Source organism: Zootoca vivipara, chromosome 3 (assembly GCF_965207765.1).
Source record: "Zootoca vivipara chromosome 3, rZooViv2.hap1.1, whole genome shotgun sequence".
Taxonomy (NCBI): Eukaryota; Metazoa; Chordata; class Lepidosauria; order Squamata; family Lacertidae; genus Zootoca; species Zootoca vivipara.
This window is the reverse complement of record NC_142586.1, coordinates 69,854,535-69,872,774: the sequence shown is the minus strand read 5'-3', so window position 1 is coordinate 69,872,774 and position 18,240 is coordinate 69,854,535. Positions and strand designations below refer to the sequence as shown.

The 18,240-nt window shown below is 40.7% G+C and overlaps 1 protein-coding gene across 2 annotated transcripts in view; it reads left to right on the top strand.

The window, feature by feature from the left end:
- The window catches only part of RPS6KA2 (ribosomal protein S6 kinase A2), a 169,731-nt gene that overhangs the window by 82,000 nt on the left and 69,491 nt on the right, over positions 1-18,240 (top strand). The gene's annotated exons all lie outside the window — the stretch shown is intronic.

Genomic DNA, 18,240 nt, shown 5'->3' with positions numbered 1-18,240 from the left:
CCTCTCTGGAGCCTGTAGAGGATGTCCCCTTTGGACTCTGGGGAGGGTCTTTTTGTGAGCCAAATGCTCAGCAGGGCTTTGCTGAGGCTGGTCGGGTCTCTTACTCCATTTCTGGAGCCCAGCTGACAGCTGCTAGAACGCTGTTCCAGCATGTTCTAGCTGAAAAAAAGCCCTGGAAACACAGGTGCCTTTTTTCTGGAGCTTCGTAGTAAAGATTTGTGTTTTCCTAATATTATGAAAGTGTATGAATGAATAACTTCTCTAGGTCTAATTGAATGTCATCTGGGATTGTGGAAAGCTGCATTGGTTTGCTTTAAAACTCCAGCTATTGTTATTATGTAAGTTCAATCCGATTTTTCTGATGGTTCACCTCAGCTGTCCCATCCTTCTGAAGCAGTTTGTTTGGTAATTCAATAAAGGCAGCACATTGTGTACATTCCCAGCCCCCCACAGGGTGAATATTGACATGATGCTGTTAAATTGTTTGTAAAAATGGGCACGCAAACTTCTTCAGAGAATGGAAAGATTGTATTATTGACCACTCTGCATAGTATGTCTGCTTTTCCTTGGAGACCACAACTCTTAAAGCAAGCAGTTTTAAGTCATTTTGAGAATGTTTTTTTTTTAAAAAAAATGTTCCTTTTGAGGGGAAATGATTAGAAAACACAATCAGTATTTTTCATCCAGGCTTTTGCACAGGATACAATATTGGTAAGATGGTGACGTTCTGTTACGTACAGTTTTATGCCCGAAGCACTTTTTAAGCACTGGCAATGATTAACATTTGAGCAGTGCTGTAACTAGCTACTCAGGTGTCCACGGGTTGGGGTGAGTTCCTGAGGGAGAGGTGGCGGGCAGACGCAAGCCCCACACTGCCGTTTTGGGCAATGCGGAGCCTGCAGGTGCCTGAGTCACCGTGTCACTCCTAGGAGTAACACATGGCCCAGGCACGCAGCACCCCCCCCCCAAGTGTGGTGCCCAGTGCACCTAGCCACCCCCCCCCCCAGGTACGCCTCTGCATTTGTGTTAAATTGCTAAGTAGATTGTTTTACACTTCCTTTTGCCTTTCCTCTAGTTATGATTCGGTTCTTCCTTCCAAAACCCCCAACGGCCAGCGTTCTCAGAGACTATTCATGGGGTCTTTGAGCCTCATCCTCCCCACAATACCCTCTGTTTAATGATATGGATATCCTATTGCTTTTTTTACCAGGATGATAGGAGTACTGTGATATCATATATTCACCAAGGATTTGACACTGTCATACATGCCTTAGCAACCTCTATGCAATGTATGTGAGGGTGCCATTGAAGACAATTCAAAAATGTTTGCATTGAGCAGGAACTTCTTGATGGTGGCACCAAACTGTGTTGTGGAATTTTGAGACCTGCCCTTTTGACATTTAGGATGACCATGAATACTTTTTCATTTTACCAGACTTTGGGCATTAATCTCAGTCTGCAAGGGAGTAGGGAGAACATGTTGTAGTTTGTATTCCAACTTCTCTATGGAAAATGAGTTCAGAGGTCAAGTTGACATTTGCACCTGGGATGTGGGATGTTCTGGCCAGACAAAAGCATTTGAAGAGGGCCATTGAGCAAGACCAATAAGGGAGTATGACTTGGGGGAAGAGTCCTGAGAGTGAAAAAGTAAGGTGGGGGGGCACATTTGGCCCCCAGGCACCAGGACCCCCATTACTAGTGTACAGGAGTGGAGCGTTAGTTACCTGTTATTGCTTTGAATAATACTGGCCTTGCTTTGAAAAACCTCTGGTGTCACTCACTGATTTTGAATATCTTCAAAAGATTGAAGTATGGAACCGGAAATAATTTGGTCATATTCCTTTTCTTTTTTTCTTTTATTTATAATTTTCAGGTTTATACATTTCAATAATTTTACAGTAATTTTAACATTTCAAAATTTGACTTCCTTCCCCCTCTTTCTGCGGTTCCTTAATTTATTTTTTAACATTTTCTGCATATCCAAATTAACTTAATTTGATCATTTTTCATCTACTTTAAATATATACTCTTATAAAGCTGAAGGTTATTACAATAATCTGCCAATGTTCTTATCTGTTTACAATTTGTAAATATTCAATAAACCATTTCCATTCTTTTATAAAAAGTTTGTTATCTTGAATTCTTATTTTTCTGGTGAGTTTCGCCATTTCTGCATATTCCATAAGTTTTTGTATCCATAATTTCATTCTTCTGAGGCATAGTTAAATAAAGAACACTTACAGGAAAGTGCATCATAATCCCCTTTCCTTTTCAGCTCTCCATCCTAGTCTGTTTTACAGTTGTTAATTTAAACACACATGACACTCATCAGCAGCACATGAACTGGTCAGATAAGGTTAAACTGCCAAAAGCCATGAAAAGGGGAACACAAGGCTTAACTTGTGTCCTTAATCCCTCTTACTGCTGTGCCTGCCAAAGGTATTTAAAATACTGTATCCATACCCTGATTTTTTAGGCGGCAGCTTGTCTCTTTGGGAAACAGTTTTAGGATTTTGCACATGTGTGTTTCTGTCTATGTCAAAGTGTTTTGACAGTTTTGACAATCTCCCAGGGAGGGAGTTCCAAAAGTGTGGAGCCACCACTGAGAGAGCTCTGTCCCTTGTACTCCCCAGCCTAATAGCTCTTGCTGGCTGGTCGAAGAGCAGAGCCTCTCCATGTTTACCTCAGTGCTTGGGCAAGCTCATTCCATTGTAGGTGGTTTTTCAGATAGCATGGTCCCAAACCCTTTGTGGCTTAAAAGACCAATACCAGCAACTTCAGTTGGGACCAGCAAAATAGGTGGCCAGTGTAACAGATGCAAATAGGTATATTTTGATCTTGAGCTCCTTGAGTTCCTATAAGCATCCCAGCTACTGTACTGCATTCTGTACCAACTGCAATTTCCAAATCTTCTTTAAGGATAGCCTTCTAGTATAATCTATTTTGTATAAGTATTTATAACCTGTATAAAAAGTGCAGGATGAGATGCCTCTTCTAAAATGCTTGCTGCTGTGACATAAGTGCAGTTTATTTCCATGTATGTTTTAGAATTAGGATGTTGGAGGTCATTCTGAAATCTGAAGTGAAGTAGCAACAGCTGTTTTTGAATTTGATAGATTTCACAGGCTTCCATGTTACAGTGTATTACATTTATCCAAGTTTGGTTTTTTTGCTGGGGGGAGGGGGGTTCAGGAAAAAAGCCAACCATGATTCATAAATAGCACCTCTTTTCAATGCTAATAATATAATATAAGTAAGGATATAACAGAATGAACTGTCATCTTGTTCTCTTATACTTGTGAACATGCTTTTTTAATATATAAAAGAGCTTCATATAATCACAAGACAGATGAAAGCTTGAGTGATTAAGTGCACAATTCATGTCTACTCAAAAGTAAATCCCACTAAGCTCAGTGGGGCTTACACCCAGGTAAATGGTTATAGGGATGCTCTCCCAGAGTGCCCAGGAACAGATTTCACTGACTCCCCCTGCAGTGTGATAACAAAAATAGCACTATCTTTATCGGATTCCTTCCTGAGGCAAAATCCAGATTGATGTTGGTGCATAAAAATAATTGTAGGAATGATTTGGCCTTGAGTGCCCAATGGAGGGGATTGGCATTCATTTTTTATGAGCCTTCATAAGGCCACTGTTTTCCCATTGGTGATTGATCGCCATTATGTAATGACACCGTTTAATACACACTTGTCAGGTGGCTGAGGAAGGTCAGTTCAATTGTGGCTGCCGCTGTTTAGCAGGTCCTAGAAAGGTTGCAGACTAGATTATTTCATATAAAGAAGCCAGCAGCTTTTTAATTTGTTTACTGGCTCTTGGGGAGCTGGTTGCCCTTTCTTTCGCCTTTTGAAGCCTGAAGAAACTATGCTGTGATGCTGAAGTCATGCTGCTCCTATTGACTAATACCCACAGTGCACAGTGCCATTTAATGAACTCGTGTTAAAAGGCATGGGGGGGGGCTTAAGTCTCATTTGGCACAAATATCTGGTTTTGGTGGCATTATCAGTGAACACCCAACACAGGGCAGCCACTCATGAAAAGCAGCCCAGGGTCAAATCTCCTCCACTTACCCAGTGTCCTGATATCATCATGATTAGAATTCGCCCATCCTTGCCAGCGGCAGCCAGCGGCAGGAGATAGAGAAATGTGCATTGCAGTAATATTAGGACAGTATATACTTTTGTATTGTACTTCATGCTAGGGATGGCTGACTCTGTCAATTTCAGTTCCTTTCAGTTCCTCATTTTTCCAGTCTTATGTTCGGTTCTCCACATTTCCAGTTTGCAACATTTCTCTCTCTCTCTCTCTCTCTCTCTCTCTCTCTCTCTCTCTCTCTCTCTCTCTCTCTCTTGCAGAGGGTGGGTGGGGAGTCCTCATGAAAGTTCATCAGCATTTTAGATTCATAGAATCATAGAATTGTAGAGTTGGAAGGGACCATGAGGGTAATCTAGTCCACCCCCTTGCAATGTAGGGATCTTTTGCCCAATAAGACTTAGGGCTCAAACACTTGACCCTGAGATTAAGAGTTAAGTGTGAATATTTCAATATACACAAATTTGTATACAGTGTTTCCTACTGGGTGCCATAGGTAACATAATGCATTTTTGTATGTTACTTTCACTAATATATACATTTATATGCACATTTTACCCTTTCTGTTCATATTACTTGACTGGAAGACTGCATTGCAGAATTTGGAAAAGCATGACTTTCAAAGGATGGCTGCGCTTTGGTTCACATATTATTTTGAAAAGTATTCATTCTTTAAGTTTGCTTCAAAACATGGAACCAAATTGAATTTATCCCCCTTCTCTCCTTTACACACAGCTGTTCTCTGCAGAAACTTTGTGTTCTTTGTAATGAGCTGTCCCGTACAGTATTTGACTTAAAAAAAAACCCACACACCTGTGTTTACAATATGTTCTATTCAGTTGCGGAGGTTTACATTTAACATAGTAAAGAAGGGGAGCAAAGTGGGGGTAGAATCTGTGAGTAAAATATTGTTAAGCTGTTTTGTAAGACTTCCTTTTTTATTACACTCCCCCAATAGAATTACCTCATATAAATTGTTGGAGATTATTCAGCAATTCTCATTAGGTTTTGATGCCTCAGGCACTGACAATTTGTTATGGATATCTCCTCATGCCAAGAGGTTTCCATAAATTGAAGAAGAGAGCCAACTGCTGATTAAGACTGTTGATTTACTTCACTTCCATAGATTTGAAATGGCAGGTTCCATTGCTATTATGGTCATAGCAAGAATCCCAGTGGCTTTTTAGCATAATTGCAGAGCAGGGTTGTATCTAATCCCAAGTTTTGTGGTTTAAATACAACCGATAACAGGATCACTTAAATCTCAAAGTTAATAATTCCAGCCCAATGCAGGGCACTTATGTTAGCCCGACTGAATGTTTCCCCCCCAGCTTTTGTTAAGGGCAGATATGTAAACATCTCTAGAAATGATGGACATTGCAGATGTTATTTGAATGTGCCGGACACTATAGAACATATTATTTTCTATTGTCCACTGTACAACCAGCTACGTAAATGCATGTTATTCCCCTTTTTTGGGTAGTTTAACATCATGGCACAATGAAAATATCAGATTCTACCTGTCTGATATTAACCCAGAGGAAACTGCAAGGCTGGCTGGTTTTCTGTCAATAGTATCTCTTAGAGTGGTGAATGGCACAGTTTAGTGGGAAGACACTCCAAAGAAAACTTCTTTTACTACTGTATATATCTTATATGGCTGTTTCTTTGTATGTATTTTAATTTTTTTTGTATATGAATGCTTTAAGATGTCCTATATCTGTGATGCCTAATAAAGGTTTGGAGAAAGAAAGAAAGCATAATTGCCCGTATGCCAATAACACTGGCTGACTTACATAATAGACTTGGAAGTGCAATCACTCTGCATTATTTAAAATAAGCAAGCTTAATCTGTTCAAACGAATAATGCAGCTGAAATTCTGCCATTGGTGCTAACAGTACTGCACTCATTTATACCCTTAAATGCATGCAAAATTCATTCACATTAAAGTATAATATGTATAAAAAAGAAACAATATTGCTGACAACTATTTGTAACGCTAAACTTCCATAAAATACATGCAGTCCATCTCTCCCCCCCCCCACACACACACACTTATTTTCAGGAATAAGCAGATTTTGCCCTTTGTATGTGCTGGTATTTCTCTCAGAGTGAAAGACCTTTTACCTTTCTGGTCTTTATTTGTTTATTTAAAAAATGATTCCAATTCTCTAAATGGGATATAGTTCCCAGGGCAAGAATAATTTATAGAGTTTTCCCATAAAAGTGATGAGTACTGCCAGGAAAATGTCAAAATCCAGGTGAGGCGACTCCACTCATGTCACCTTAAAAACTAAGCAGATTTATTGTGGTGTGAACTGTGGGATTACAGCACAACCTCTTTTCTTGGGAGAGGTTTTTGTAGTAAATCTCTTAGTCCTTAAGATTCCATGACACTCCACCAGGAAGATGGAATAGAAAGAGAATTTCTGAATGAAAGAGTGCTGAGACCCAGCATCCTTAATTCTTCGTCGACATGCATAAACTCCTAAAAAATTAGCTGGGGAAATTAACTAACCTTTCACAGTGGTTTGATAACCTCATGTTCTTAAGGGGAAATTGCTACTCCTGGTGAGCATCCTGCACATTGTACAGAAAGTGGAGAATACCAAACACACATTTTTAGCCCTGGACAGTTCTCGTATTTTCCCCTGTGTCACTTCTTCTGAAACAACAAAGTTGACACAGTTGCTGTATTTAGTATGGTGACCATTTTGCCTTCAATAGAGACACTTTATGCTGTTCGAGCTAGGAAGAGAACAGAGGGAATTGTTGCAGATCCTTTGCATCCCAGTCCTCATCTGTTTGATTTACTTCCATCTGGGCGTCGCTACAGGACTCTATACACAAAAATGGCTAGGCACAGAACAGTTTTTTTCCTTGTGCCATCAAATTGTTAAATTTGTAGCAGTGTAGCGGAAGGGGAGGCCAGTTATAGGTGGGGTTCCTTTGCTGTGCTATTGTATTGTGAGTGGAACAGTGTTTGTATAAGGTACATTTACATTGCAATGTAGTCAAAGCAAAATTCCAAGTATATTTGGTACTTGGCCAATAAATTATTCCTTATCCTTCCTTAAAGGTAAAGGTAAAGGGACCCCTGATCATTAGGTCCAGCCGTGACCGACTCTGGGGTTGCGGCGCATGAATAGGATTGTGATGTTAATTATTGGTCATCTTCACTTTGTTGAACAGTGGTAGACACTAGCTTCCATTGTGCAGTATTATTTACCGGTAAATGTCTGTTGTAGGCTTTTTGAAACTGAAAATTATTTTTAATTAAATATGGCATAATTAATTTGTTTACTGCAATTCCACTGAATTTGCTAATATGGCTAGTACCAAATGGTCAGCAAAAAACAAACAAACCAAAGCAATTGGAACACCTGCTTGTACTTGAACACTTGCTTCTAGTTAGTGTGGGAATGGAAAGGAGTATATTTTTCATTAAAAATAAATGAATTGATGCCAAGTCCAGCTATACTAGATAAGGCAAATAAAAGCCCTGGTCAAGCTAGGAACCAGAGACAAACACTTAATAGAATATGACATTCAGTATTAGGCATACTTGTTTACTTTTGTGGGTTTCAAGGAAGGAGAACTGTCTTCACATTTCTAGCAAAGCAATGCAAGCAGTCGCTTTTATTAATTTTTCTTTAAAAACACCCAGTTTACTTAAGTGTTTTAAGGCTCCATTGTGTGATTTACTGTTTCATTTGCTGGAACGTGTAGGATTGTGGGCTTAAGTGTTCAGAGAGAGAGAGAGAAAGAGAGAGAGAGAGAGAGAGAGAGAGAGAGAGAGAGAGAGAGATGAAACATCCTATGAGCCATGCACATCAGAGACTTTGCCAGCTTTAGGTATAAGTAGGGAGGGCTTGCCAAGCACAGAGGCTGCCGGAAGAGCAGCTCTGTGTTTCTTCCCTAATGCAGGATGCTGGAGCAACTGAGGCAAGTTGCTGCTTGTGTGGTTGCAGCTTCCATGGCAGGCAGGATCAGCTTTTCCAGCTCTGTAAGAGATAGAAGGCGTGTGAGACTGAGTCAGCCAATTCTGTTCTTCAGGCTTCACTACCAGGATTTCCATACAGTTTAAGGCATTTCAGAATTAAGATCATGTGTCTTGACAGAGACCTGAAAATGAATCTGCTTGTATATGCAGCTCATGGTCAGTCACAATGGAAAATTGACATGGGCTCTGGGTATCCCAGTCTAATATATTCTTCCACATCATTGGCTACTTCAGGAGTTCTCAAAACTTTCTATCACTTGACATACCTGAAAATTGCTGAGTCACAAAAGGATGGCTAAGGAGCAAAGCCGGTCACAAAATGCTGGCAGATGCAGGCAGGATTTGGCATAATCAGCTGGCTATTGCTAACAAACACTTTCTACTGATATTTACTCTGTCCTTGGAAATGGGGAAATTCTTTGCCACATCATTCTCCATCCACACTCATATTGCACCTGATCCCCTCACCCCAATCCTTCACCCCCACCAGTTTCTTCCATCCATCCTCCTTGGTCCTTTACATTTACTTCTCCCTCTGATAACAGTTTCCTCTCTAAACCCTTCCTTTTTATTCCCAGTTTATTAATTTCCTTCAAACAGTGATAACTTTTTGCCTCTCTAATTCCCATCAACAACTCTTCTGGGCCTTTCCTTCTGAGGAGAGAAACCTTTCTCTCATCTGCACACAGACCAAATTCTTGTCTCCTGACCATCTCTACTCAGCATGCAAGGAGTTGGTGGTGGTGGTGGTGGGTCGATCCAAAGGCTATGGCATTGTTAGGGGTGAGGCAGGCAAGTGAGGTATCAATGAGCAGGCTGTGACATTGAGGCCCATCTGAAAGTGCCCCAAGGCCCATGGATGGGTCCTGGCCTGCTATCTGAGCAACACTGAGTCAGTTTATAAAAAAATGAAATTCAAAAATAAATTATTCCATTAAGGGATACACAAAACAGTTTGGCCCTGTTATCATCCACTCAGGTGGTTCTCGGGAATCATATTAAAGCACTATTAACAAAAAAGAAAGATCCTGTGTCATAGTCATCACTCCTTCAAGTATAAGAACAGTGCAATCATTTCTTTCTCCTCCACCACCACCTCCTCCATTTTTTCCCCTAATCACAAAATTATATGTCTATATAGAAAAGTGTTTTCTATTTAGTCTTTGTAGTTCATGGCATTTCATTGTGTTCTATCAACCGCTTTTGAGCCTAGGGCACCTTCATTTAACCAAGGCAATAGTTACTCAGCTTGGTCAGCACTTTTAAACTGCATTATATCACAGTCTGTGCTGTGTCAGAGCCTGCAATGGAACAGAGGCATTACTCAGCAAATGTTTGCTGGAACTCTGAGACATAACTGCAAATTAAGCACAAATGTGGTCAGTTAATGAGACAGTTTATTCAAAGATGGTTTCACTATCTGGCAGATAGCAGACAAGTTCACCCAGTGAGGGGCCCAGGTTGATTTGTTAACCGCAAGGATCCAGTTGTCTGGCTCTGGTGAAACGGAGCCCATGGACGAATCAGGGGGGCCAATGAGCCACCTGGAGGAGAGGAGAAGCAAGAAACAGGCAGAAAGGTTTAGTACAGAACAGGAATCTCAAAGGTAGCTCTCTCAGAACCCACAACAGAGCCCAGGAAGCAAAGCATATGCTTAGCCTCAGCTGATCCCTTTGTGCTCCATGGCACAGACTACTCCTCTCAGGCTTTGAGACTCATGTCCTGTGCCTCCTCAGAGAGCAACCCTCTGTGTCCATGGTCTAGGTTGCTACTGAATGTCAAGGTAATGACACTGGCCATGTCACCGAACAGATTTAAACGTTTTGCTTAGAAAAACCAGTGTTTGTTAAAGCCTTCTTCCATAAATTAACTACGTATTACCGCTACGACCGGATGTGTACATTTTTTTTTTTTCAAAACCTCATAATTCATAGCAAGTTTCCCAACTTTGCTCCACAGTATTGATACCTTGTACTGGACTCTATGCTATGAAAAGTTGTATTTGTTCCTGATTACATCAGCAGCAATAATGAAGTGTGTGGCTATTCTATACGTGGAAGATATGGTCCCTCACTCCAAAAGTGAGGGTGCCTGAAATGAATCAGGCTGGAAGTGACTGTCACAAATTGTAATTTGCAGGTAGAAACCTGAGTAGAGCCCCTTCCGCAGATGAATGATAGAAGGTATCAAATTTCCCTTCCATTATTTATTAGCATTGCAATTTTTCTATGATTAGTTTGTCCTTTGTATTGAACACAGGCTAAGAAAATTAAAAACCCTTCACCAAAGCATAATACGCTGGACTTCCATGGGACAAAGCCTTCATGCAGTGAGCTTTTCAGCCTTTATTTTCCTTCTAAAATGGAATTCTGCAGTCATTAAAAACAATAGTTCTACCACTTTATCATAGTTGACCCTTCCCATCTTGACTAACTTGTTGTAGCAGTCACACTACTGTGCTCCCTAGTAATTGTTTACTCTGGCTGGTGAAGCTTGGCACCAGCCTCTACATATCCTGTGAAGCCAAAGGAGCCAGATACTGCTGTGCTGATGTACAGAGAAAGATCAAGCTCACTCACAACAGAAATGCATTGTGGCTATTTCATATCATTTCAACTATGTGCCAAGTTATATTGAAAAAAATAGGACCTAACCTCACCTAAATAAAACATCAGGCCTATTAAAATGAACATCCTTTAAAAAGTTATTTTCCACTCAGTTTCTCACATTTTTACCATATGGGGTTTCTTGTGCCTGTATGCCCATTATAATTCACTCCAAACCTGTGTTAAGGGTTTTGATTTGTTAATTTTACTCACAATGTGCCTTCAGGGCCCCACTGCATTTAAGATAGTTTGGGTCTTTATCTGCTGCATCAAGGATAAAGAAGACATAGCAGCTCTGTCCTGTTGGCTGTCTGAGTCACTACACAGCTGTGAACTGGTCCTTCGGCAGATATCTCTTGCCATTGTGCAAATATCAGGCCCTGGAACATGAGAAGGAAATAAATTTCCTGGAATATGTAGCACAATTTCTGAAAGAAATTTCATTTCAGAGTCCAATATATTTAATCAATGAGTAGCAGGTGATTGTAATCTACTAGATGTCATTTTCTTTCTAGAAAAAGGGTGATGGTCTGCTTGAAACACTGATTTGACCTGTGAAGAAAAGTGACACTGCTCTTGCAAGTGGCTTCTTCCTCATTCATTCCTTGTGCTAACTTGGTGCTTCTTTTATTTCTCCAGAAATATAGCAAGTAAGATTTCTGGCAGAACTCTCCACCCCCCCACCCCACCCTAAATGAGCAGGTTCATGTGATCATCTCAGGTTCATGTGATCATCCAAACTGGCTCAATATCTTGTTATTCTCCAAGAAGTGGGAGGTGAAATGATTTTACGAAGGAACAAAAAAAGCTTGGAGATTTGAAAACATGCATATATCTCTGTGCAAACTGTGATCTGGTCTCATGATTGGAAATAGCTGTCAAGGAAATGAAACGTTTTCCAGGCTTCTTTGAGGATATATTTAATACATTAACTTAAGAAAGGTATTTCATTTTTGCCCCTCTCAAGTGTCCTTGTAGGTATTTCATTTCAGTGTTTACTTAGTTCAGTGCTGGAATTGTGAGGCATTTAAGTTTTTTCCCATTTCTGCGACTGGAGTGGGAAAGAGGTAATGAGAAAGGGCATTTCATTTTCTCAAAAGGAAGCATGGCAAATGGGCTACCCACTTAGGTTAATTATAACCTCCAAATGCAAAAGGTACTTTCTAAAAAGTTATTTTAAATTGTAGAGCAATGTTTAGTAATAAAGGCAGTTAGCGAAATGGAAACGTGTGTGCAGTTTATGCACTTGGCCGTTTTATTTTGGGAGCGTGAGGGAGCTCTGTCCTCTCTTTTTCCTGATCTAGGTCAGAATAGGAAGCATATCTGTAGCCACAGACACCCTGGGAAGGGGAAGAGGAAAAGGCTATACAAAAGAGCTAATTCTATTATTTCAAAGGAGCATAAGGAAGGCATCAAATCTTTGAAACTGTAGACATCATTGACTAGACTCCGTAGCCTTCTTTTGTAGGCTGTATTTCAGAAGGAATTAGATGTTATGGGGCACAATGTGCCGCAGTTTCGGTTGTGCTGGTTTCCTGTAAAGTGTGTTGTGTTACAGTACAGTTGCAACTAGAGGTGTGGAATAAATTTATTTCAGTTTACATATAAAGCTGAATTTATCAAATACGTTGTTTTTGAAATAATATGAGAACTGAAAAACAGCCGCCCATTAAAATCCACAGTTATCTGAATTTTGTGATGCGGTTCTCCAACCAAATAGCATTCAAAGAAGTGCATGTATTAGAGGAAAGTGTGCACAAAAAGAAATATATTATTTATTTATTCACTGCATTTATGCACTTCCTTGGGTGCCTTGGCAGAAAGGCAGTATATAAATGCAATGGATAAATAGCACTAAATTATTACTAAGAAACAGTATAACGTGTAAAATTAATGACTGTGGGGAGGGAGAGACAGTCCAACTGGAACAAGCCCGGATGTTGTATTTTCATTGCAAAACACTTGGGAAGCACGAGTCTAGCAACTTCATATTTATTGAAGAGGTGATAGACAGGTCTGGATGATTAAGAGGGGATAATTATTGCTCCACTTGTACTTCATCTTGCTGATTAGCTGCCGCAGACAGTGACACCCAGTTCTCACTTAAAATCTGTTGTTGCAGAATATGTTTGACATTTCCCCCTCTACTGGTGCTGTCATCAACAAACCTTATATAACAAACACCTGCATTTGCTCTATTTAAAAGTATGAATTGTTTTCTTCATTTATTTAGGATGGTACTCCATGCAAGATTATCTCTCCTAGAGCACTAAGAATTTAGAGCAATAGTCAGCAGCTAGATTGGCCAGATGGTCAGTTCTTTGCAGCAAGTGAGGGTAAGGAGCCAATGCCTTTCCTTCCTAACTTACTGATGTGCATAACACACATGGGCTGGTGATCATCCAAGGGCCACAATCAAAAGGATTGATTGTGACTTATGCTAATCTCTGCACTGTACCACATCTGGCCCAAGAAGATATAAACATGGGCAGGCCAGAAGTGGCATAGTGCAGTGATGATGACCAGTCACCAGGGATGTTGTTGTTGTTGTTGTTGTTGTTTATTCAATTTATACACTGCCCTATACCCACGAACAGGACCACAACATATAAAATCAAACCAAAAACAATAACCCAGTAAAAAAAAAAACCCAAAAGAACCACATTCTAAACGGGTGTTGGATGTCAATAAGATCAACCAAAGGCCTGGTTAAAAAGGAAGGTTTTTGCCTGGTGCCTAAAGGTGTATAATGAAGGTGCCAGGCAAACTTCCCTGGGGAGAGCATTCCATAGACGGGGAGCCACTGCAGAGAAGGCCCGTTCTCGTGTTGCCACCCTCCAGACCTCTCGAGGAGGCACATGAAGGAGGGCCTCAGAAGGTGATCTCAGGGTCCGGGTAGGTTCATATGGAAGGAGGCGGTCCTTGAGTTATTGCAGTCCTGAGCCGTTTAAGGCATTACAGTGGTACCTCTATTTACTAATTTAATGCGTTCTGAACGCACATCCGTAAGTCGGAAAAAAAATGTAAGTCGAATCCCATAGGAATGCATTGGGAGAAAAAATTCGTAAGTCGAAGCAACCTTATCTAAAAATTCGTAAGTAGAAAAAATCCTATCTAAACCGCATCCAAGATGGCGGACGGAGCTCCGTTTGTAAGTAGAAACATTCATAAGTAGAGTTATTCGTAAGTATAGGTACCACTGTATAGGTCAAATCCAGCACTTTGAATTGCTTCCTCCACCAGCTTATAGAGTGGGGAAGCAGCTGCAGAAGGAAGAAGGAACCCCTTTACAAAGGGGTTGGAGAAATACTTTTGTCACAGTGTGGCAAGAAGCAGGGTCATATTTTCAGGCTGAGAAGCCTACAGGGAGCAAAGGATTGCTGGCACAGAGAAAGTCGGGACAAAACGGGAGCACAGGCAGAGGAGAAATGGAAGTGGGGAAGAAGTACTGGGTTAAGGAGGACATGTGTAGGAAAAGAGGAGGACCTGGTGTTGAACTCAGGCCCAGCTTTCCTGCTTAAAGGAACAAGAGATTCAACAAACATCTTCAAAAGGAAGGTCTGGGGCTCTAAAGGAAAATCTCTACAAGCAGATTTAACCACAGACTAGCTATTGCCTGTCATAGCAATTGCTAGATGTTGCTGTTCCAGAAAATGAAATTTGCTTGTCATTGTGGGCTAGGAATAAGAGGATGTTGCAAAGAAAAAATGAAGGGCTGCTGACATCGTGGAATTGACAAATACACTTATAGCTGTTTTTCTGTCTCTCCTGCCTCTCTTTAAAAAATAATTATTGTTTTTTATGAGTTTTCAAATTGTTATGGAACCACAGCAACAAGTAAACAAATAACAAAAATTCAGTAATATATCCAACTAAAGGCAGGTCATATGAAACCAAAACATACTAAGTAACGCACAATCTAAAATCACTCTCTCTTGCCTTGCTGACAACTTCTTCTTCTTCACCACCAGTCCCTCCATCTTCAGAACCAATTATTCATCCCTTGCTGTTGCTCTTCACAGAACTTCATTTAGTCACCATAGAGAGTGCTTTATTTACATGATGCTTTGCTGAAGAATGCTTCTTGCTGCAACAAAAGAGCTAAAGACACTAACTGCATTCCCCCGCTGAAATCAAATCTCCACAACAAGACAGCACAAAGAGCTACAAATCATGGCACAGTAGCCGATTGCTGGCTCACTTAATTGGCAAGGACAGTGGCGCTCTTTGTGCGTCAATGGGCATGAACAACATTGATCACAAGAGGTCTTATGTTTGGGAGAAAATTTGTCCATTTAATTCAGTTTTCCCGATGGCATGCTGGCCTTTGCTCTGTGGCAGTTTTGACTTGAAGCAGTTTTGACTAAGGCTGTCATCACAAAAGATTCCATTGTGGCAGGAGTCAGTTGTTCCTGAGTTATGTTCTCACCCAGCAAGTGATAGCAGCATGTCGGTTTTACAAGCAGCTGAGAAAGTGGAGCACCTTTCAGCTTAGCATCCTACTCCTAAACATGATTACTCACAACTAAGGTCCTAGGTAGCCATTGCTCTCATCATGCAATTAAAATCAGCAGAGATGTGTTCACTAGCTCCACCCTCTCCATTACATCACTGTTGCCCAGCCCTGCTGCCCTCAATGCTCATAGAGGCTCTCACAAGTTAGGACCCTGAACATGCTAGGCTCTAAATAAGCACAAGGAGCCCCCACGATGACTCCCCACTGCAAATATTTGCCCTCCAAAGTGTGGGGGGCAGTGGGACCAAGTGAGGAGATTTGATGGAGGAGATGGAAGTATTGTGTCCCCTCCCACTCCCATCATCTTGTGAACAGGGTCAGGTCTCAGTGACTTCAGATAACCATGCTTAGGACAACAGCTATGGTGTTGCCCTTTTCTGTAGGGAAAAAATGTTTTAACACAGTAAATCCAGCTTTGTTTGTGATGGATTGGAGTTGCATTTACTCAGTGATTCAGTAGCCTGTTTACACTGGATTTCTCTCTGAGGTTTGAATATATAAATCCAGAACACCTGGGATATCTATCAGTCCTCTCATTCCATGGACTCTGAACAAGGAATTAGTCCCTCAAGAAGTTCAGAAAACCTCCTGTGCTGCCATGCAGTGGAGCTGTCCAAAAAAGCTGCAGTGCAGTAGGACTTTCATGACGGAAAGGAACAGGTTGTGAAGCAGCCAGAAGGGTGTGGAAGCAGTGAGGCAAAATGTGTTGAAGAGATCAAAGTAGCCATGGATCCTGGGGGGGAAAGCTGCAACGTTTCCTAACTTGAAGAGGCTGCATATGGTGGCTAGGAGAATGAGCTCTCAGTCTGCAAGAACTTGGTTCAGATTTCGTTTCCGTAATGAACTTACTGTGGAGGGTTGGTCCTACTATTAGGCAAATGTTATCAAACATTTTCATTGACTAGTATTTAAGAAATGGATATTATAATACAATGAAAATATGCTGTTTATTACATGAATCATAAGAGACAAGTGGTAATTTGAACTCAAGATGCTAATTAATTTGAGGATGTAATCAATTGATGTAATTCATTTGAGAATGTGTCAAATGCACCTATCTTTTTACTGATACAAATACGAAATCAACATAACTGTCCAGAAGGGTGATGTGGAATCTTTCAGATTATGAAAGTCAACAAGGTTCTCTTTTGGAAATCAGGTTTTGCAATTCTTCTGCATTTTGTTTACTTTGATTAATAAAGTAAAAGGAAAATCTGCTGATTGAGTTCATTGTGCAAGAAATTTTGTAGCAGCTTGTAATGGAATATCATAAATTCAAATATCTTTGTTTTGGCAGAACGATAGGCATTTAGCTAAATGGCTCTGCAAAAAACAAACAAAAACAAACCAGCTATATAAATCCACCAAGCTACATAAACATGGTGAAAGTATCTGTAAATCTATTGGAATATTTAGACCTCACTTTAAAAACACTTGGACAACCTGAGCATTAAGCGTTCTCTGTTTGTTGTGAGTGTGCTTCCAGGCTTCTGCAAAACAACTTTCTCTCTAAGCCTTTGTATAACTTGAGAGCAGAAGGTGCTTGTCTTGCATGGTCTCTGATGGCTGGTAATTACTCCGGGCCACTGGAATTCAGGTCACAGCCCCTCTGCCTAGGTAGTTGCTGAAGGGAACAGTTTTACAGCTTCTGTTTTGTCACAAAAAGAGCTCTTGCAGTGGCTTGCCAGGAAGCTGTCTTGAGGGGTTGCTGCTGTTTGGAGGGACTGGTGCTATTTTAGGAACTAGCACTGCTTACGTGCCTGCTCCTCCTCACCCCAACCTTTACATTTGTAAATAAAGAGATATTATCAAAACAAATCTCACAAGCTACTCACAAGACTTCTGCATCACAGGAATCCTGGCACTTTCAAATCCCAACTTTTCTGTCCCACAATAATATATGGGTAGGGTCCTCTCAAATTTCTTTGTATGGAGAGATGACTATAGGCAACAACTCTTTCTACTTCCTGGAGAGTATGTAGAAAAACTGCACAAGCAATGTTTTCTCTATAATCAGGGGTTTTTTCATCCACCTTTGTAACCGAAAATATTACAGATTGAACCAATGGGTTCAAATTACATTAAAGGAGATTCCACATTAGGAGATTCCACATTGGAGGTAAGATTCAAATTCTCTTGCGCAAGCTGGACAGCCCCCCCCCCATACCTGGCCATCCCCTGGCAACACCTCCCCAGGCAGGATTGGACGCTGGGCTTGGGTAGGCGGAGACCCCTGGCATCCTACCTGGGAAGGTGGTGCCAGCCCCAAACTACCAGGGAGTCGCCTCTGGGATCAGGGGGCTGCGCGCGTCCATGCAAAAGTTGTCCCCCATTGATGTGGGGAGCGGTCATTCTGACACTAAGAGCTGATTGATTGGTTTATAATAAGAACTAGATAAATTGGTATGATCGGCTTTATTATGTACAAAAAGAAAAAAATAAGAATACGATGAGGAATGTTTGCACATGAATAACACAAAGGAGACACACCGCGGAAGGTGACGGGAAGTCAACGGATTTGATGTAATTGGATAGTTATGTGATGGACTGACCCTATGAGTTGTTTTCTTTTTCTTTTCCTTCTTTCCTTTTTTGTAAATTTGTTAAATTAACAACGAACCATGGTGAACAGAAAATGTCAAATTAATAATGTATAATGATCATGGATACTAAAGGTGTGGAAATAATTGTACAAAACCATTACGCTTTAATAAAGATGTGCTTATCTGGAAAAAAAAATACACTGAAATGGACTATAGCTCAGAAGGTGATGGAAGTTTTTTAACAGAAGTTGGATGGGCCTCTGCTGGGTTTTTTAAATTCTGATTCCTGCAGGGGGTTGTACTAGATGACCCTTTGGGTACCTTACAATTCTTTGATTCTATAGAGATGAACACATGTGATATCTACTGGCAGGCATTCTGAGGCCCAAGTGCTCAAAGAATGCAGTAGCATAAAAATGTACCTGTTCTTTCCCTGTTCCTAGTTTTAACAAAATATGTGATC